Here is a 20,995-nt window from a genome sequence, read left to right on the forward strand (position 1 = left end):
CACCATTCTCTGCATGTTTTTCCTATTAACCTTTTGTTGGGTGTGGGAGTTCATTGCTGGGTCATGCAGAGTTCATCGCTGGGTCACGCTGTAGTCACGTACGCCACGACAGCTCTATAGTATTGTAATTTACCGTTGTAACCATATAAGGCTTGTAACCATATAAAGCTATTTGTAAGCTTTGTGTATTCTGCATCTGCGCGGCGAGTAGGTTGTTGGCCAGCTACTCGACATCTGAGTGGCTGTATGAAACTGTTTTGGTAAACCAAGGTGGTGAATAAAAGGAGGTGCCGGAGGTGAGGGGAGAGAGGATTCTTTTCTTCCCCTGCAAACACAACCGAGCATGCTTTGTACCTAATCTCCGGACTGCAGTTTTCTTTATCAGGGATCTCTCCTGAAACTTTCTCGTGCCGTTGCCGAAGCAGGACTTCGGCAGTTGGGAAAACAAAAATTGACAGTATTCTTTTTATGCACTATCCATTGGATGGACCCTTTGAGGGAAACTCGCTGGCCTAGTTATTCAGAAGCGGTAAAAGAGGCACTGAAACAGAGTCATATCCCTCTCAGCATATCATCCAGCCATCATTCTGTATTCTCTCCTTCAGTCCCTAAGTGGTATGAAAATACTGAAGTAGTGGTAGTACAGCCTCTCGTGTACACTGACAAAGGGTGTTCTGTAGGTATGCTATCTCATATGATGGAAATTGCAGGGATGCTGCAATGTTATGAAGGTTTCCTTTGAGAAACAGAACTTGCCCCATAACACTCTTCCTAGGCTAGGGAGATGTACTGGGGTGGGACCTCTCACTGTGATCTATTCAGCTGTATGAGCATAATTTTCCTTTATATATAATACTTCAGGGGAATGCACCATTGGAAGGAAGGGAGGTAATACCCCTCCCATGATCTCCCTAGGACCCACACCACTGATCTGCCAGTGAAACGTCCTTAAAGGAATCCTAATTTTGTCTACACAGGAAGGGTATTCACATTCTCTGCTTGTAGTAGCAAAGAGGGTGCTGTGTCTTGAGGAGGGAAGAAAGAGTTAAGTCCTGGAAGGTTGCAGAGTGCAGGGGGCAGCTTCAAGGCTGGGCTGGTAACTAAGCTGAGCCGAGAGAGGGGAAGAAAAGCATCTAATGGTCTGAAGGTTCCCAAGAACTGACACATCCCCTTGTTGAAGAATTCCACATGGGGCCCCTGAGATGTCACCTCATGGAATTAACAGCTCTGATTGCTTGGATGGGGGATAAAAGAAGGACCGTCAAGGTCACCAATTGCTCCCTCTTCCTGAGAGAGACATCTGTCACCGGAGGCTTTGCCCATCTGTGCTTTGATTCGGGACTTCTGAGAATGGTTGCTAAATATTTTGCTGGTTCTTAGTCATATTAGTTTTATCATTTTAGGTCTGGGGAGGCCAAGGGTCTTGGGACTTGATGGTTAAAACTTTAATCTGTATATTGTATGCAGCTATGCATTCCTCCCCCTGCGCCCCTGCATCTGCTCCCTCATTTGTGTGTGTGTGTTCATGGTCTTCAGTGTGTGCCCCTTTTGTCTGGGGTTGTTTAATAAAGTTTCTGTTTCCCCGAGATCTTGGGTTATTGTGTGTTGAAATACAGTGGGTTCAACTCCTTGTGAGTGGTGGGGGCACGGATTTTCTCCCCCGGGAAGTGCCAGGTCGTGGGGACTCCTAGGCAGTTGCTGCACTGGTTTAGTGCTTCCCTGTTACATTGGTCACCAATGGTTTCCATAGACTTGCATGAGAAATCTTGGAAAAAGTGTTTGTAATTGAGTGGTAGCTATATGCAGAATACTGTAGAACAACTTCTACCGGTTGGCTATAAGAGATGCAAGAGACCTGGTAACACCACAATGCTTTGGTAGAGCAAAGGTTCAAGAGAATTTCACATGCAACAAATGGCATAGGATGAAAGAGCAGTCATTCTCTGTTCACCTTGTTTCCCTATTTAAGTCAGATCACAAAATTCGGTATTGCATGGCATGGGAGTTTGGAACAAGTAGCAAGCACTTCCTTTGGACAGAAGTGGCCTAGCACGGCAAGAAGTCACACAGGTTTGAATGGACGGTAAAGTCTTGATGAAACTTTCTGATCCACATTGGAAGAGCGTCTCAAAGACCTTGTGAGTGGTGGTGGCTGCATCCTGTGCAGTTTAGCAAAGGGATTGTTACTTTCATTTCAGGCTATCTCCCCATGGGAGGACTCTCCCTCTGCTTCTGTTTTTGTAATGCAGCATGTGCTGTAACTCAAAACAAGGATGATAGCCATTATCAATTCTATTCCAAGTTCTTTCCTTTGTGTCATGACATGGGAAACACTGATCCACTGGAGGATTTGATTAGCTCCTTGTGCCCATCCATATTACAAATTTTCATCATGCTTGCATAATTTCTTTTCATGTAAACATTTTTATATTTCGAAGTTCCTTATTACTTATATCATTAGGGAGCCATAGAATGTATTTGATCTAGTGATAGGCAGTTCCTGTCCTTTCAAATGAACTAATAATTGCTGCAACATTGTGGGTAAATGTGTAGGGAAGATTGTCCTTGCAAAGGATCCAGAAAGAGAAAGTGGCAATGAAGTTTCAAGAAAGGCGACCTGGCTATTTTGAATCTGTGCATCTACAGCATTGCACCCCATTTCTGAAAGGATGAAATAAAATGAATGCAATTTGGAGAACATGGGAATCTAAATCATGATGAGAATGCTGGCATGAAGATGGTGGTTCTAGGAGTTATGATGCTTGTTCTGCAGTTTTGTACAGAATGCAAGACACATTCTATTAACTGCACCATAAAAACAGATCCACTTCCTGCACCCCACCAATTTTATCAGCCAGGCACAATCGTCATAGGGGCAATTGTCTCTCAAGTTATCTTCCTTCACGACAGCCCCACGTTTGTGCAGCAACCCACACAGTTGCTGATCAATGAAGCAGCGTAAGATACCTGCCTCCCTCCCTCCCTCTCTCTTGTATGGTCAATTCACAGTAAAGGAGAAAAGATGGTTGAACAAGGGATTCTTTATGTAACATGAGTTACATCCCAGAACATGGAAGTAGCATTCTAGCACACTTTTGGGTTGCGAATGATTCAGCTTGTCCTGTCATGTGAATGATGCTGTTAAAGCTCATGCATTTTGAAAATATCCCATGTAAAACTGTGTGTCCATATGGAGGATTGGGTTCATAGAATACTTTGAAGACTGGATCGCTGTCACCTCTTTCCAATCTCCTACTACAATTTGGGGATCATTTAGATTGCTTGACAATCTTAAGTGAACCAACCATATTTGCCTTTCCTTGATGAATAGAATCTTAGTACAGAAGGGAAGGGGCATATAACGAGTCTGAGTCAAAGCATCTTTGACAGATGGCTATCTAACACTATCTTGATTGCTGCCAATGTGGGAGAGCTCAGGACCTTCCTAAATCTTCTATCCCACTGACATACTTCTCTAACAGTCAGGAAGTTTTTTCCTAATGTTGCATTGCTTTGGCATATCTATGCCTTGACATGAAGCCAGATATCATATAGGTACTACCAGATCATCTCTATTAACCATGCAGATGACACAGTTCATCCACACTAGTTTGTATACTTGTATTTTCTGTTAAGCTGATGATTCTGTTGAACTGATGATGGGCATTTTCTTTTGAGCTGCTGATTTCTGATGAGCTGATGATGGGCATGTTGTGAGTAGAGCTGGCTGGAGCCGGGGGTCAGATGGCCCAGGAGGCCCCTTCTGACTCGCTCTATGTTTCTTTCCTCACTTAATTACTTGTTCTTTGAAATATTTCCCTTTCACTAGAATCTGCCCTCTTCCCACCACAAAACAAACAAAAAGAGAAGCTGAAGACAAATAATGCCAGTGCATTGAATCTATACCAAAACTTCTCTGCCTATTCATTGAAGTGGACTTGGATTCTGTTTAGTCAAATGAGAGAGAAATTTCTCTCCCAGCCATTCAGAGAGAAATAGTTTCCCAGCACTATCAAGGCAAAAATTAAACAAAGTGAAACTCAACACATGCATCTGTCCAGGAGCAGCTGAGGCAGTTCAGGGGAAGGAGTGCAAAGTGCAGGGAAAAGAATTTCTCCTGCCCTACTGAGGATATATGATAAGTTTTTGCATTTATGTATGAGAGTCAGAAGGAAGCGCACAGCAGAATGGTGGTGAATATACTTCCTATTTCATCTATGTGAGAATGTGAATGGGTTTAGAGAGGGCCTTGCCATTCCTTCACCTTTGCCTTTGGCCATTCTCTTGGACAAGCACTAATAAAATACTGTTGTTGGAACACCATTTGAACAAACTTCATTATCTTAAGGACAAATCCTATGAACCCAACATAATCTATTGATTTGCTCACTTCTCTTTAATTTTAGTAGCATGTCTTCTGTCAACATATATACTGAAAGGGTATTTTAAAGGAAAAAATCAATTGTGTAGAAATCTCCAAACTCATTATTTGTTTATGGATAAAGACCATATAACTAAGATGTGAATTAGCATAGATAAAAACCAACTGGAAAAGATTAATGATTCAGACTAGCAAGATTATTTATAAAGACAGATACAGATGGTATGCTTTCCAACCTATATCTCACACCCATAATTTAGGATTGCGTTATTCTCATTGCAGTTCTGTGCCAAAGATGCACCAGCACATCCTGGCCTTGTCCTTTGCTGTAGACGAGATCAATGGGAATCCCCAAATCCTGCCAAACCTCACTCTGGGCTTCCACATTATCAATGGATACTACATTGCAAAGATGAGGTATAAGGCCACCATGAGACTCCTATGCACATACCACAGATTTGTGCCCAATTTCAGCTGTGCTGCTCAGAAAAAAAATAGCTGCTGTCATTGGAGGACTTGTGACTGAAGCTTCTGAAATTATGGCCATCATCATGTACAAGATCCCACAGGAAGGCTTTTTCTTTGGAATCATGGAAATTCCATGGGACAGAAGTTGACATTATCTGCTAATCCATCTCTGTACTTGGATGCATTTGATTTCAGCTCACTTATGGGTCCTTTTCCCCAGCACATGGTGACAAGACACAATTCCCCTTTATGTACCAGATGGTTCCCAGGGAATCCCATCAGTATCTGGGGGTTGTGCGCTTACTTCAGCATTTTGGATGGACATGGATTGGGCTGCTGGCTGTGGACGATGACTATGGGGACAAGTTCTTGCAGACCATGGTCCTGCTGCTTTCCCAGAATGATATATGTCATGCCTTTATATTTCGATTGCCAGAGCGGACTTATTTGAATGAATTTGCAGGTCGACTTTTAGAAGTGCTAGGAAATTATCCAGTTCTCCTGGAAAGAAAAGTCATTGCCTGTTTCATACATGGAGAACACCCATCCTGGCAGAGTCTGAGAACGATGCTCTTGGCAGCACCAGTTTGGTCATGGCCACCTTTGGAGAAAGTGTGGATTGCAACATTCCAATGGCATTTTGAATCTGTCTCTTTCCAAAGGATGTGGGACATCCAGCATTTCCATGGTGCCATATCTTTTGCTGTTCACAGCCACTTGGATTTGAAACATTTGTTCACAGTGTAAGGCCTAACTGGAGGATAGGAGATAATTTCATTCAGGATTTTTGGGAGCAGGCCTTCAGCTGTCAAGTAGGCATCCCAAATGTTCAAGGGGAAGGAAAGGCATTTTGCTCTGGACAGGAACAGTTGGACAGACTTCCTAGCACTTTCTTTGAAATGAGAATGACGGGGCAGAGGTACAATGTCTACAATGCCATGCATGCTGTGGCCCAGGCTTTGCATGCCATCTACAAATCAAGGGGGAGATGGATAGGAGCAGGGAGGCCAGCGCTTCACAAAGTGGAAGCATGGAAGGTGGGTACAAGCAAAGGACACAAATCATTTGAGCAATGCTGACCTTCTCCTGTGAACGTCTCCCAATAAAGGTGATCAGAAAATTGCCACCAAACAATTCAAGGCTGGTTTTCCTGCATTTGAAGCCAAGTACCAATGAGGCAGTGCTACAGCAACAAAGGTAACCACATGTGCCTCTGGAAAAGCCCATGAAAAGATGAGAAAAATGAAAAGGCAGCAGCCATCTCTCCAATTATACTCAGCCTCTGAAAACAGATGTCAATACTTTAGGACACAGGGAATTCACCCGCTTGCCCCCAAAATATTAAAGCAACTCTTAAGGTATACTTCTTAAATCATTTGGCCATATCCTTCAGCCAAGTTCTGGTCTACAAGCATTTGCTGTGCCAGACCCTTTTCAAGTTTTCTACAGTTCCACTTCCAATCACATAAGCTTGCTCAGGGGGAGACAGACATTTTAGAATATGTAGCCAGAGCAATTAATTTCACATTGGGGGTTCATCCCTCTTGTTCTTCCTATCACAGTAGGATAGCAGGTGATAGGAAGCCTTTATGGAGCATCCTATGGCAGGAATGATTGCTGGAGAAGACATGGGAGGATACTTTCAAGACCCTGCAGAGTTGTTGAAGGGTGCAATCCTAATTTGGAATACCTTGCATAACAAAGAATTATGGAGGGACATGTTGGTGGTTTTTCATTATCAACTGATGCCACCCATCTATAATCAAAAGGTCAAGGAAGACATCATAGCAAAATGCAGTCCTTACAGCTGTGATTGGAACCATGGATATTCAGAACAATTCCAAGTCTTCTTGCACCCAAAGCAGAAGGATTAAATAGTTGTCCTCTCCTTCAACTCCCCCCTCTTAAAATGCCTGATCACAGTGTCTCAGTAAAGCTACTTGCATAAGATGGGGTTGTGTTCAGTTTGAGAAAGAAGTGAGGTGGGTTGGAGTGGATGGAATATCTACATTCTACTTTAAAGTAAACTGTATTTACTCTCTCCATGGAGAAACTGCCACACAAGAGGTCTTCAGGGCCTTCTTCTTGAAAAGACCTCATTATGTGAAATGATGTGTCCTGCAGAGCAATAGAGGAGTGGTGCATGGTGAATAATCAAGCTCATGTGAAATTCCTTTTAGAGATTTCAGCAGTCTGTTCTACCTTCCCGTCTTGCTTCTTCTACTCTCTTTAACTCAGTTGCATAACATCCTACCAAAACTCATGTTCAACAACAGTGCTGGAGACCTTGTGAGTTTTGATGAAAATGGAGAATTGGAGATAGGCTTTGATGTTACAAACTTGGTAACATTTCCCAACAACTCCTTTGCTAGAGCAAAAGTTGGAAGACTGGAACCCCAGGCTCAGCCAGGGAAGCAACTGACCCTTGAAGATGATCTAATCATGTGGCACAGACGTTTTAACCAGGTTAGAAGAACATGAAGTTCGGCAACATGCTCAACTCAAATATGGGAAATAATCCAAGAAAAGTCCCTCATCTTGAAATGTTCCATAGCTGCTTGGGTGTTGATTGGCAGCATTTCACACAGAAACAAAAACACTAACCACAATCCCCGCACCCAACACATGCCATGTGCTTTCCCTCTGTCGAATAAACTGTGGAGATCAAACTGGAGTTTGTCATGCCAGATTTTCCATTATTCAAAATAAGGAAGCCAGGGATGAGATTGCTGAATGCATAATATTTTCAGGCCCTCTGGTTCCCTTTCCATCATCTGGCAGCTGTATTTTGTACAAGTTGTAGCTTCCAAATCACATCCAGAGGTTGTATAACCCCATAATATATTACATTTGTACTGAATACAAAATCTGCTTCCTCAGAAATCCACTCCCCATTTATTATTATCCTTTTGCAATTTCTCACTCTTTGTAGGTACCCAGAAACTTAAGGGAAACATTTCCTGAGTAAGAAATCCTGAATTGTTTAACCCAACATACTTTTGTCTTTCTGCCTGCTAAGTGAGATTCCTAAACTAAGGGCAACCACTTCTAACCATTTCAGTGCTGTTTGTATTATATGAATTGCAAATTACCACCCTCCATGAGAAACCACTGGAAATGCTGCTTCTGGCTGTGCTGTGGCAGTGGGACAGACGCTATAAGAGTATTCAGCAGTATGACTTTGGTTTTGCATGAGTCCATTCTGGGAACTTTGGTTTGGCAGAGGCAGAAATGCTCTAGCCTTCTTAGCAAACAGTGTTGAGAAAAAAAGATTTGAAGAGACTGCTCCCCTGTTCAGGCTCCTGCTGCTGTTCACAAAAGTGCAATAGGCCTGATGAAAATACCTGCCTCTATCAAAAATAACTATTCATCAAGGAGGTCATAAGGTGTAAAAGCACTAGTTAATCTGCCTAAAAATGGACCTCCCAGTATCTCTCTGTTGTCTTCTATGTACATGTCTGAAGTTCATTTTAATTCATCCTAGAGAACCTGACAACTCATCTAAATGGTAGAGAAGAATAACTTTCCATGCTTCTTATGAGTACAGCAGACAGGGAGCGAATGTCCCGCATTGAGATTTGAATCACATCATTTCTGCCAATACTGAAATTCTTAGCTGCTCTTTATATCAGCTGAGCATAATCTCAAAACATAGATTGATTTGTACAGCAAAAACACAAAAGTGGTCTCGTGAGGCATCTCAACAGCTTGAGGTTATTCAGTGTCTTTCCCCACAATGAATAGCTTCAGTTCCTGTAACATTGAAGTCCCTGAAACTTTCTCAGACATGGATGCCTGTGTGGAATGCCTAGAAGATCAATATCCCAACAAGAACCAAAATCAATGCCTCCCCGTGCTGTGAACTACTTCTCTTCGAAAGAACCTTTAGGAATGGCCTTTACTACATTGGCTATGTGTTTCCCTTTGATTACAACCTCAGTCCTGGGAATATTTCTGAAGCACAAGCACACACCCATCGTCAAAGCCAACAACCGGGGCCTGACCTACATCCTCCTCATCTCCCTCCTGCTTTGCTTCCTCTCCTCCTTGCTCTTCATTGGAAAGCCTGAAAAGTTTGCCTGCCTCACCCAAAAAACTGTCTTCGGAACCATCTTCTCGGTGGCCCTTTCATCTGTCTTGGCAAAAACCATGATTGTGGTCCTGGCATTCATGGCAACCAAACCTGGATCCAGAATGAGGAAATGGGTGGGACAAAAGCTGGCCATTTCTGTAGTCCTCTCTGGCTCTTCTGTTCAGGCAGTCATTTGCATACTTTGGCTTAGTACTTCTCCTCCATTCCCAGGTATGAATCGGTACACAGCAAAGGACAAAACCATCCTAGAATGCAATGAGGGCTCAGGTGTGATGTTTTATTGTTTCTTGGACTACATGGGCTTGCTGGCCGTTGCCAGCTTTACTGTGGCTTTCCTAGCCAGGAAATTGCTGGACACTTTCAATGAAGCCAAATTTAACACATTCAGCATGGTGATCTTCTGCAGTGTGTGGTTCTCCTTTGTCTCAACCTACCTGAGCACCAAAGGAAAATACCTGGTAGCTGTGGAGATCTTCTCCATCTTAAGTTCTGGGGCTGGCCTATTGGCTTGTATTTTCCTTCCTAAATGCTAAATCATTATAGTGATGCCTGAGCTAAATCTGAAAGGGCATTTGACAAGAAGATAAAGAGGTAAAATAGAGTCCTGCCACTGTATTCTGCTGTAGCACCTAGTTCATTAGAGCTGTACATTAGAGGAAGCATTTTTAGCACTCTAGAAACCTGCAACACATAGGATAGTGGTCACCATCTTGGAAATGGCTAATCAAGTCCTAAAAATTACAGATTGATGAGCCTATTGGCTATAGTGTCTAAGCTTTACTGCCAGTTTCTTCTGAATAAATTGGAAATGTGAGTGGAAACTAATTATTAATAGTGAAAAGACGTCAGGTTTCCATTCAGGGTGAAGCTAATCTTGATGAAATGATGCCGGGTGGCTGCTGATCTAGCAAGGATTTATTTCAAGGAAAGAGGGTAACTTTTAAGTCCCTTGAGCAGAGCAACTAATTCTCACACAGTTTGAGTGCAGGAATATCAACAAAAAGGCATTGCAATTGCTCTGATGGAAGTTGTCAAGATGTTTTCTCTCATCTATATAAACATAGAAAAATAGAAACAGAACTAGTAAGTAGGGGCCTCCCGGGCCATCTAGTCTGACCACTGGCTCCAGCCGGCTCCACTCACAACATGCCCACTATGTGCATGTCCAGCCTATCTTTTTTTTTTTAAAAAAAAGAATAAGTTACATTAGAATTATAATTCTGAAAAACAAAAAACTACAAACAGCATCCATCATCAAAAACATTGAGCCCACTGGGTCAGCCCCCACACCCTTATTTTTCCATTTATAATAACTTTAAAAGCATATTTAAATCCATGCAAAGTCCCATTTCTCTAGCCAATAATAAAAAGAGTCCCAACTTTGACAGAAGTCAATATCTTCCTTCTCCTTCAGTGATAAAGTCAATCTATCTATTTCTGCACAGTCCAGGATTTTTTTTTTTTTTAGGATAAATTCATCGGTGGGTAGTTCATCACTTTTCCAGTATTGAGCGAATGCAATCATTGCCACAGTGATTACATGTAAAATCAAATACATTTCTTTTTAAAAAAAAAATATTAATTTTTTAAACTAATACTAAAACATTAATCATTGCATACATTGGATTTACCCTACTACATATTTTTAACATTCTATAGTCATATTTAAGTCAGTGTATAATAACTTGAAAACATCTCTAAATTTACACCAAGTCCCGTTTCTCCAGCCAATTATAAAAAACATCCCAAGTTTGATAGAAGTCAGTGTCTTCTTTCTCCTTCAATGATAAAGTCAATCTATCCATTTCTGCACAGTCCAAAATCTTTCTTAAAATCAATTAATCGGTGGGTAGCTCCTCACTTTTCCAACACTGAGCAAATGCAATTCTCGCCGCTGTGATTAAGTGTAACATCAAATACATTTCCTGTCTATTAATGTCTTCCAGTATGATGCCTAACAAGAAAACTTCAGGTTTAAAAGCAAAGGGTTTTTGTAGTATTTCCTCCATCCATTTATGTATTTTAATCTAATACTTTTTCGCATTATCACAAGTCCACCACATATGATAAAAAGTACCCACTTTATGTTTACATTTCCAACATACATTTGACATATTTGGAAACATCTTAGCTAAATGACTTGGTGACAAATACCATCTATAGAACGTTTTATACAAATTTTCTTTATATGAAGTTGATAATGTTACCTTAATATTTCTCTCCCATAGTTTTTGCCACTTTTCTAGTTCAACATCATATCAAAGTTTTGTGCCCATGTTATCATTGTTTCCTTAACCTGTTCCCCTTCCATTTATACCACCAGGAGATATTAAGTCCCTGTTCTTGTATTTCTTGATCTAGTTTCAGACCACCGTCCTTATCCAAAATATCGTCATATCTTATAATCCCTTCAAAGTTCAATACATTTGGATATACAAAAGCTTCCATAGGTGAAAGCCATCTTGGTAGTTCATTATACAATTTTGACTTTAGCTTTTCCCACACCGACATTAATGATCGTCTAATAAAATGACTCAGAAAAGACCCATGTGACTTAGCTTTCGCGTACCACATATAAGCATGCCAACCCATCTGCAAGTCATGACGTTCAAGATACAAGATTCTCTTATTTTGCAAAGTTATCCATTCTTTTAGCCAGGTTAAAACAGACTCTTGATAATACAACATCCAATCAGCAAGACCAAAACCTCCATTCCTTTTAGTTTCCTGAAGCATTTTTAATTTAATCCTTGGTTTCTTTTTCCTCCAGATAAATCTCGAAATTGGAAAATTTAGGTGATCAAAGAATTTTTTATCAATTTTTACGGGAATCATTTGGAACAAAAACAAAAGTTAGGTAATATATTCATTTTAACCAGTGCTATTCTTCCCATCAAAGATAATTGTAAATTGGCCCATTTCTCCAAATCATCTTTAACATCCTTCAACAGTTTATCATAATTATCTTCTTTCAAAGTAGTATATTTGGCTGTAAGATAGATTCCCAAATATTTAACTTTTTTAACAATCTGCAAATCTACTTGTTCCTGGAGTCAAGGTCTGGCATAAAGTTTTCAACTAACAGTTTCATTTTTTCTCTATTTATTTTCATTCCCATAACCTCACCATATTCTTCAATCCATTGTAAAAGTCTAGGCATTGTTACAAAGGGTTCCTCCATTATGAAGACCAAATCATCTGCGAATGCTTGCAGTTTATAACTTTCATCCCTAATTTTAGTACCTTTAATGTCCTCGTCATGCCTGTCACTTCTATTCAATACCTTCTAGATCAAAATAAACAACAGGAGTGACAGCGGACATCCTTGTCTTGTGCCCTTTTGGAACTCTATAGGGTTTGAAAGTTCTCCATTGATTAGAATCCTGGCCGACAGTTTTTGATAAATGCTTGATATTGCATTCATAAGTTTTTCATCAAACTCTATTTGAGTCATCTGTTGCTTCATAAATTGCCAATTAACATTATCAAAGGCTTTTTGAGCGTCCATGAACAATAAAGCCATTGGTTTCTCAGTATGTATGTCATAATGTTCTAAGATATCCAAGATAGTTCTCAGGTTATTCTTCATTTGTCTTTTAGGCAAAAAGCCATTTTGATCTGGATGAATAATGTCTATTAGGAACTTCTTCAGTCTTCCTGCCAATATAGAGGCAAAAATTTTGTAATCCACATTTAGTAATGATATAGGTCTGTTGTTTTGAATCTGTGTTACATCCATATCTTCTTTTGGTATTAATGTGATATTTGCCTCTGTCCAAGTAGTTGGTATTTTAGCATTTAACAATGCTTCATTACATATATCTTTTAAGAATGTAGCAAAGATTGATTCAAAGGATTTTTAAAACTCAGCTGGCAGTCCATCTGGGCCAGGAGTTTTATCATTCTTTTGTCACTTAATTGCCTCTATTACTTCCATAATTGTTACTTCTTGATTCAGTAGATTTTGATATTTTTCTGGTAGTTTTGGTAATTCTCCCTTTTGAATGTATTCTTTAACTTTCTCGATTGAAATCTCCTCCTTCTGATATAACTTTGTGAAAAAGTCTTCGGCCATTTTTTTAATTTGTGCACCTTGTACATGTAGTCATCCTTCTCCGTCTTTCAGTTTCACAATCAGTCTCCTCTTTTTCTTTCTTTACTTTATATGCTAACCATCTCCCAGATTTATTAGCATTTTCAAAGAAGTTCTGTTTGGTCAACTTCATTTGTTTAGTAAGTTCATTTGTGTCCAAGAGATTTAATTTGTGCTTTAAAATATTCATTTGGAACTTAAGACTTTTTTTTTGATGGATCTTCCTGCAGCTTTTGTTCCCATTTCATCAACTCCTCTACTATTACTGCTCGCTCTTGTTTTTTCTTTTTATTTATTTGCACTGAGTATGTTATTATGACACCCCTGGCATAGGCTTTAGCTGTATCCCAGACATTCTGTAAGGAAGATTCTTCTATTTTGTTTATTTGAAAGAATACTTGCATTTCTTTATCTTTTCTGTAAATTTTTTAATCTTTTAACAACGCTTTGTCTAGACTCCATCTGGGCATTCCTTACAGTTCCTTTTAGTGATAAAAATACTGGGTTATGATCTGCCCAGACATTTGCCTCTATTTCAGATCTGGTACTAGGTCTGGAGTTATCCATGTCAATTCTAGACCACAACTTAAGAGTATTTAAGGGTGGGTTTTTTGCCTCCAATCATCTATCAAGCTAAATTCTTCAATCATGTTAGAACAAGACTTTGGGAGTATCCTCCTACCCTTTTTTCCTTTACTAACATTCTTATAGCCCATTTCCTTATTCACAATTGCGTTAAAATCTCCCATTACACACATAGCCTGGTAATCCACTTGTAGAAGTAACATGTGTAGTTTTTGGTTAAAAGTTTCCTGATGTTAGTTTGGCATGTGTATTGCCACTAAAAGTACCTTTTTAAGTTTAATTGTGATTTCAACCATCAGGATCCTACCATCCTCATCAGAAAGAATACATTTAGGATCAAAATCAAATACATTTCTTGTTCAATAGTATCCTCCGGTATAGTGCCTAATAAAAAAAACCCTTCAGGTTTAGAAGCTAAGGATTTTTGTAACATTTCCTCAAGCCAATAATGTATTTTAATCCAATACTTTTTCACATTATCACAAGTCCACCACATATAGTAAAAGTACCCAATTTATGTTTACATTTCCAACATCCATTTGACACATTTGGAAACATCTTAGCTAATCTATTTGGTGACAGATACCATCTATAAGACATTTTGTACAAGTTTTCTTTATACAAAGTTGCTAATATTACCTTGATATTTATCTCCTACAGCTTTTGCCACTTTTCTAATTCAATATTAATTCCAAAATTTTGTGCCCACGTTATCATAGTTTCCTTAACCTATTCGTCTTCCATTTTCCTATCAAGTAAAAAAATCATATAATCTTTTAATCATTTTCTCATCTGATTTAAGCATCACTTGATTAAATGCTGTTAAATCCTTATAAAAACCCCACATTTTACAATCTTTAGCGTATTCCAATTGTATCTGTACCTTATGCCACCAAGAGATATTAGATCCCTGCTCTTGTGTTTCTTGATTCAATTTCAGACCTCCTTCCATACAAAATTCTCTTATTTCTTAAAGTTATCCATTCTTCTAGCCATGTTAAAACAGAAACTTAATAATACATCGTCCAATCAGGGAAACCAAAACCTTCATTCTATTTAGCTTCCTGAAGTATTTTTAATTTAATCCTTGGTTTCTTCTTTCTCCATATAAATCTTGAAATTTGAAAATTTAAATCATCAAAAAATTTTCTATCAATTTTTACAGGAATCATTTGAAATACAAAAACAGATGCTTTGGCAATATATTCATTTTAACAAGTGCCATTCTTCCCAGCAAAGATAATTGCAAATTAGCCCATTTTCCAGCTCACTCTTAATATCCTTCAATAGTTTGTCATAATTGTCTTCTTTCAGAGTAGTACACTTAGCTGTAAAATAAATTCCCAAATATTTAACCTTTTTGACAGTCTGCAAAGCTACTTGTTCCTGCAGGGTTTTTCTCTGGTCTTGATTCTGTAAATAAAATCAATCCCTGCTCCCATCTCTTCATTTTCTCTTTCTATCAAACTCTGCCAGCATGTCTTGCAAGTCTTCATTCTTTCCTTCAGGTATATTCTGAAATCTCAAATATTTAGACATCTTCTCCATCTCTCGTATGGCAAGCAAATCACGTATTTTTTGTGTGTTCTGTTCAGTTTTAAGTTGAACATCTGACAATTGGGTTGATACCTCCTTAATAGAATTATCCAGTTTGTCAAGACGTTCTGTTTCTTCAGTTGAGATGCATTCCTGTCATGTTGACATTGACTCTTGGGGTGCTTGCAAAGCTGTTAAGGATGTCTGTATCGCCAAAAGTGTCATTTGTAACTCTTTTTGACATTTTTCAACATCTGCCACTTTAGGCTGGTGAGTAGGTCTCTGAGCAGCCTATCCTTGAACACCCTCACTGATGGAGCCTCAACGACCTCTCGTGGAAGCCCATTCCACACTTCCGGGGTCCTAACTGTCAGGAAGTGCTTCCTGGCATCTAAATGGAACCTTGGATCCTTGAACTTTGCTCCATTGGAGCGTGTCCTGCCTTCCTCTGCAGGGGAGAACAGGTCTCTACCCGTCTTCATGTGACATCCCCTCACATACCTGTATGTCGCCAACATATCCCCTCTGAGTCTCCTCTTCTCCAGACTGAAGAGACCCAGTTCCCTCAGTCTCGCCTCTTACAGCATCCCCTGCAAACTGGCCACCAACCTTGTGGCCCTACACTGCACTGACTCTAACCTGGCTATATCCCTTCTGTAATGAGGGGCACAAAACTGAGCATAATACTCCAGTTGTGGGTGCACCAGTCATATAGAGTGGTAGTAATACCTCTCTTGATCTATAAGTCACATTTCTGGCTTTGAAACCAAGAGTGGTGTTCACCCTCCTGAATACTGCATCACACTGATGACTCATGTTTAGCCTGCAGTCAACCAGTACCCCAAGGTCCCTTTCACAAATGCTGCTCTCCAGCCACTTGTCATCTAACCTGTACTTATGACATCTATTCCTATGCCACAAGTGCAAGACTTTGCACTTATCCGCATTGAATGCCATCCTGTTGTCTCCTGCCCACTTCCATAGTCTGTCCAGATCCTTTTGGATCTGGAGTACCTGCTCCTCAGCTGTGGCCACTGCTCCAGTTTTAGTGTTGTCTGCGAATATGATCAGCAGACTGTTCACCCCTCCTTCCACATCATTTATGAAAATATAAAACAGGAATAGACCCAGAACAGAGTCCTGGGGGACCCCGCTTGTCACTGGCTGCCATCCTGACGATTCCCCACTAATGGTTACCCTCTGCTTTGGGTCAGTCAACCATGCCCTAATCCACCAGACAGTGCTTTGGTGTATCCCAAAACTTCTCAGTTTCTCCACCAGGATATCATGGGGCACTTTGTCAAAGGACTTGCTGAAATCCAGGTAAACCACATCCACTGCATCCCCTCCATCTAGCCATCTTGAAACCTTATCATAGAATTCCACAATGTTTCTCTGGAGGACCTGTTTTTGCGGAAGTCATGTTGTGTGGCAGCCAGCCTCCCTTCCTTGTCTAGCATCGCTAGATCTCACTCTATTATAAGCCTTTCCATCATTTTTCCTACAATGGACATAAGGCTAACAGGTTGGTACTTCCCCATGTCCCTTCTGCTACCCTTTTTAAAATTTGGGACCAGTGATGCCACACTCCAGTTCTCTGGAACCTCACCTGTTCTCCACGAGGCCTCAAAAATGAAGGCCAGCGGGTGTGAGAGAACCCCTGCCAACTCTCCAAGTACTCTCTGGTGTAACCCATCAGGGCTTGGTGCCTTTGTAACACCTAATGCCTCAACGAGCCCCTCGAATTCTAGGGGGGTGACTCTAATCTTTGCCCCTAAGTTCATACCATTGATTTCCCAGGACGGGATCTGCACTGCTCTCACTGAAAAAATGCCAGCCAAATCACGTGCTACAGAAATGTTGAGTTTGGCTTTGGAACTCCTTCAGGCCAAAGTCTTTAGGCTAAGTGATCCAAAAGTCAAAGTATTGGTTATCAGTGCAGAACTTCAGACAATGATATGTTTCACCTGGATGATGTATTTCTATTCAGTAATAGAAGATATTCCAATGGCTTCTATAGACAAAGTATGGATTCTGACAGCACAATGGGATTTCTCAAGGCAGACAATGCAGAAGCATTTTGATATACAAGACTTCCATGGTGCTTTATCTTTTCAAATCCATGTAAATAATGTGCCTGGATTTCAAGAATTCCTGCATCTTCTGAACCATCACTTACCCACAGGAGATGGCTTTCTCAGGGGCTTCTGGGAGGAAGCATTCGACTGCACCTTTTCTGATTCCAATGTGAGGAAAGGAACCAGTGTGACTTGCACAAGGAAAGAGAAGCTTCAAGGTCTCCCCAGTACTCTCTTTGAACTCAGCATGACTGGCCAAAGCTACAGCATCTATAATGCGGTCCATGCCATAGCACATGCTCTGTAAAAGATGTGCTCAGTTAGGACAGAGCACTGAGATATTCCAGACACAGAGAAATTGGATGTTCCAGATCTCCAGCCTTAGCAGGTAACTTTTGCATTAAAAATTATTCCCTTCTAGCACAGAAACATTTGCACATTAAACTCTGCACTTTCCTATAAACATTTTCATCTCTATCATCCCCAAATATCTACTAGTGTTGTGATGAACTGAACCCATTAGTCTTGGGAGGTACCAGGTTCCCCATGGAAGATGCGGTCATTGGTTTTCCTCCACATGTACAAGGCCAGAAGGATTTTAGGCTCACTGTTAAACTTGATAGCATGTTGAGGTGGCTGCAGTGTTCTTGTGAGCACTTCACCTTTTCGACTTTCTAGAACACAAACAAAACAACAAAGACAAAACCAACCTCTACATATTTGTCTCCATTTCTGTGCATCCTCCCTGGCTGTTCAGGTTTCCTGGAATCCTCATGGAAGGACACTATGTCATGAGCTGGAAGCGCCTTGTCCTGCCTAATCTTGGAAGCACAGATTGGACTCTCAGCCTGAGTTTAGTTCTGCATTGAAAAGGCAGTTAGGACTAGTGGCCCGCTAGGCCCCTTCCAGCTGTCTGTGTCTATGAAGCTATGGATTATGGCAGGGAAACAAAAACAAAGTTCAAAAGGTGGTCCAATGACAGGATTGATCAATCAGGCAGTCTTGAGATAACCTTTGCTATTTAAGAAGATGACACTGTCTTCTATAGAACAAAACTTTTAATCACTTGTCTGTGGAATGCAGTATTCCCAGTTCCACATGGTGCTATGTTTTAGTATTATGAGTGTGAGAAAGTCTCTCTAACTCCGGTGCCTCTCCATTCACATGTGATAATGTGATGGAATTTTTCACAATTCTCTGCATGTTTGTTCCATCAACCTTTTGTTGGTCAAACAAGACTTGATAATCCCCTGTCCCTGATAGTTCCTTATCAGGGGCAGGGGCAGGGGGTTCTTAATCCATGCTCTTGCCAAGGGGATGATATCCTCTGGCCAGTGCTGTGGAAAAAAGCCAATCTCCCTTCACAGGCACCTGCAGGAAACCCATCCTGTCTGCAAGGGGGAAAGGCCAACAGCAGCTGCGCAGTGGCACCCCATAGGGTCTCCCTGGCTCAATGGATGCCCACCCCCCACATGCACCAGAGTGAGTGGGTGGTATGAGAATCAGCTGGGTGGTGCTGTGGGAAGGATTCACCCCTCTAACCCACTACATACACCACAGGGAGTCTCTTGCCTCAGGGGCAGAGATCAGCTGATCCCCCCACAAAGGTAAGAGGGAAGCCCCTCGCATGTAGGAAGGGTAAGGATTGGCTGAGCAGCTACATCAAGTGGGCAGCAGTGCTGATTCTCTACTGATCCCCCTATCTTCTCACCAGAGAGCCATTGCCCACCAGGCGCACAGCTGGCACCGTTTGGAAAGTGGGTCTGAGAAGTGAGGAGACAGCACTTGCCCTCCTGTTCTGCCTCCAAGTTTCTTCAGGAGAAGGAAAGGGTGGTGGGGAGGGACTCCCCAGGGACTCACAACCCCCAACCACATGCTACCTGATGTTGCTTCCAAGCCCTCCATGTGAGGGGACCTCTGGTGAGCAAGGGAGGGCAGAGAGGACATTTGTTACAGCCTGCCATCCCCACCTGGGTGTCCAAGCCTGGCTGATTCCCACTTCTCCTCCCTGCTGAGTCTGCACCTCTTACTCATCATCTGGTTGCCCACTCCATCCCCAAAGATAATCTATGGGGCAAGCAGCACGCCAAGAAAGGACACCTCTGATGGTGCTACATAGCTACAGCTTTCAGGGGCACTGTCTGGCTGGTAGGTTGGCAAAAGTGGCAAAAGTGGCCACTGGCAACCATTCACCCAGCATATTGCTCTTGGGATGGCTTAAAAATGTACATATGGAAACAACACAACAGTAACCAAAAACCTATGCATGAATACAAGTCAAACAGGCTAAACAACCATGACACAAAATAGATACTAACTTAAAAAATAACAACTTAAAAGATAACTTAAACTCCCTCTGTAAGGGTGCAGACTCAATTTTGCAGGTCCGCCCCTGGAGCCGGATGGATCCAGATGGATTCCTGAAGGCCCTGGGGGGAGTTTCCGGCTGACAAGACTGGTGATTCTGTCGAGGCTCTGGTCAAACTATGGAATGGGGAGATGACTAGGGCTGTTGACATGATTGCTCCCAAGCGTCCTTTCCCACCAGGCAGAGCCCACTCTTCCCCTTGGTATACATTTGAATTGTGGGCGATGAAGCAGGCAGGGAAACGGCTAGAGCATAGGTGGAGGAGACCACGGGATGAATCTGACCGAACACACTTAAGAGCCCATTATCGGGCCTATGCTGTGGTGGTGAGGGCAGCGAAAAAGAAATTCTGTTTCCATTGCCTCCTCAAAATGCCATCCGGCAGAGATTTTTCAAGTGGTACAAGGGCTGGTCCATCCTGACCCTAAGAAAGATCTGGTTCCACCCTTGAAGGCCTGCTGTGATGACTTTGCCAAGCATTTCAGGGAGAAAATCACTCAGATTCCTCACGAGCTAGACTCTACTAGTGATTCAGGGGCTTCTGGGGAGATACCAATGTCACTGTCTGGTCCAAAATTAATGGATGGATTTCAGTTATTGCGGCCTGATGATGTGGACAAAGTGCTTGGACGAGTACGTCCCACCACTTGCCTATTGGACCCTTGCCAATCTTGGTTAATAACGCCAAGCACAGGATTGGGACCTGGATCGTGGAAGTGGTTAACGCTTCTCTGAGGGAGGGTCGGGTACCTGCCCCTTTAAAGGAGGCGATAGTCCGACCGGTCCTGAAGAAAGCGTCACTGGATCCAGAGATGGCCACTAATTATAGACCAGTAGCCAACATCCCGTTTCTGGGCAAGGTATTAGAGCGGGTGGTGACAGGACAACTCCAAGCACTCTTGGATGAAACTGATTATCTGGACCCATTTCAGTCTGGCTTCAGACCTGGGTACGGTACTGAATGTGCCTCGGTTGCCCTGTACGATGACCTGTGCAGGGAGAAGGACAGGGGGAGTGCATCCTTGTTGGTTCTCCTGGACCTCTCAGTGGCTTTCGATACCATCGACCATGGTATCCTTCTGGATAGGCTAGCAGGATTGGGGGTCGGAGGCACTGGTTTGCAGTGGTTCCACTCCTACCTCAATGGCCGATTCCAGAAGGTGGTGCTGGGGGACTAGGGCTCTGCACCATGGCAGCTATGCCATGGAGTACTGCAGGGATCCGTTTTGTCCCCTTTGCTGTTTAATGTCTACATGAAACTGCTGGGAGAGGTCATCAGGAGGTGTGGGCTGCGGAATCATCAGTACACTGATGATACCCAGCTCTACCTCTCGTTTTCCACCATTCCAGGTGAGGCAGTGGCTGTGCTGAACCGGTGCCTGGTCGAGGTGAT

Source organism: Varanus komodoensis, unplaced genomic scaffold (assembly GCF_004798865.1).
Source record: "Varanus komodoensis strain SLA01 unplaced genomic scaffold, ASM479886v1 scaffold224, whole genome shotgun sequence".
NCBI classification, from domain to species: Eukaryota; Metazoa; Chordata; class Lepidosauria; order Squamata; family Varanidae; genus Varanus; species Varanus komodoensis.